This window comes from Mirounga leonina, unplaced genomic scaffold (assembly GCF_011800145.1).
Source record: "Mirounga leonina isolate KUSES-001 unplaced genomic scaffold, KU_Mleo_1.0 Mir_55, whole genome shotgun sequence".
Lineage (NCBI taxonomy): Eukaryota > Metazoa > Chordata > Mammalia > Carnivora > Phocidae > Mirounga > Mirounga leonina.
Window position 1 is genome coordinate 9,225,334 of NW_023270816.1, and position 463 is coordinate 9,225,796.

Consider the following 463-nt stretch of genomic DNA (forward strand, 5'->3'; position numbering starts at 1 on the left):
TGTACAAATATCAAAAGGTGGTCAGGATTTGTTAAGTGAATTTGGTAAATTAAAAAGTAAGCCTGGGATGCAAATTATGCAAGGGGAGAACTACGGGTGTATGGAACAGATTTCTATATAAGGTTGTCTGGAAAGACATATACCAATTTTAACAGATGCTGCTAGTGGGGAGAAGAGCCTGGTGAGGCGGAAAGTCTCCACTTCTGCTTTCTTCCTTTACACAGCTATCTGCAGACCCCTCCCCCACCACTGGCATTATGGTCACCTGGGGTTTTAAAAAGATTCCTAGGACCTACTGCAGACCCAGGGAGGGTGCCTAGGGTAGGGTTCCAGAATCTGCACTTTTTCTTAATTAGCTTCCTCATACTTTGGGGCTCCCTCACTTTCCCAGCATGTTACTGCAAAACTAAGGAAACACGCGGAGTGCAAAGAAGAGTACAATAGCATGTTGCACATCCATATG